Raw genomic sequence first — 1,469 nt, forward strand, 5'->3', positions numbered from 1 at the left:
GAGATCACCAGGTTCAGCGTGTTCGACAACATACGCTTCCTCCCTCCACCTGAGCTCCTTTGCACTGATCCACGTGCTGCAGAACCTGACGCAGACATGGAAGATGTTGAGGACATCACCCAGAAGCTGAACCGTCATACGACCTCGGAGAGCTGGCTGATGTGACCGATGATCAGGCTTACCGATGCTGGATGGTTGACTCGCAGCGGAAGAACAACAGCCTCATGCGGAGGATCCTCCATCTCATCACTGGAGGCTGCATTAGCGGAAGTAACCAGCGACAGCCTCCAGCAAAGCAGACTCCACGATCGCATCGACCAGGAAAGGCGCCTATGGGAACAGGCACTTTGACCGAGGAGGTTCATCGCTTGCGCAACAGACGTTCATTTGATCCAGCCGAGAGCGGCAAGTCCGACTGAGTCCGCGAGGACTATTCTCTATCCATTGTTCTATCCATCTGAACTCTTTATTTTTATGTTTTATTTTTATGCCTTGTGTTGATTTTAGGCTGACCTCAGATTCATTTCACACCAGGGATGGTGTAAATTAAGTCTGGGGGAAGCACTGTGTGCTGAAACTTTATTTCTTTGTTTTTGAGTCAGTCCTTATGTCAGTTTAGAATCGAGTCAGCTAAACCTCTTGTAGGAATTAGGACCTTGTGATATATTCTCTTAACCTCGTGCTCTAACATTCTTATCCAGTGACCTTAGCAGTGATGAAAGACCCACACTTGGACCTGGAACAACCTCTGACTTATCTCATTTGATTCTCCATAAGCTCTCATCCGATCAGGTTACACTAGGTAGAATCAACTCCACCTAACTTGAACCTAATCCTGACTGAAATTTTTCTTGTTATGGGCACTAGATCAGGGAAACGAGACCCACGCTCAAGGCTTCTTATTCTTTTTACCAATCTTGCTGATCCTGAGTGGCTTGCTCATCTTTAGCTAGTTCCAATCTTGTACCTAAGCCTTTATTTTCACCCTCATGCACCTTGTTTTTTTAATGTCATATGTGCAGATATGTGCAAAAAGGTCGGAGAGGATAGGATTGACGCAACCCCTTACTCGTTAATGCCTTACATTCAGAGAAGAGAGAGCGAGCATAATGAGAACAGTTAACAAGATCAACCCCTAATAAGAAGAACATTCAACGGTGCATGATCTGACCAGAGGAACAATGGCGACCCGTGAGAAACAAAAGGATATACCACCATTGGCTGCAAAACATTCACCCCGATACCTTTCCCTTGAAACCCCAACAATATTATTTAAAAAAAAAAATTATATACAGTATGCTTTTATTTATTTTATGATGGAGACGGGGAAGGTAACTTCGGAAGATACACGCCACTGGGAAGGGTTGAGCAAGGAGTTGGTACCGATTTTTGAGGAATAAGAAAAGAAGTCAAGAGCTGGAGAACAGTCATATGATTGACCCGAAGTGGAGAACAACCAAATCCGTGAA

The sequence above is a fragment of the Brassica oleracea genome, chromosome C3 (assembly GCF_000695525.1).
Source record: "Brassica oleracea var. oleracea cultivar TO1000 chromosome C3, BOL, whole genome shotgun sequence".
Taxonomy (NCBI): Eukaryota; Viridiplantae; Streptophyta; class Magnoliopsida; order Brassicales; family Brassicaceae; genus Brassica; species Brassica oleracea.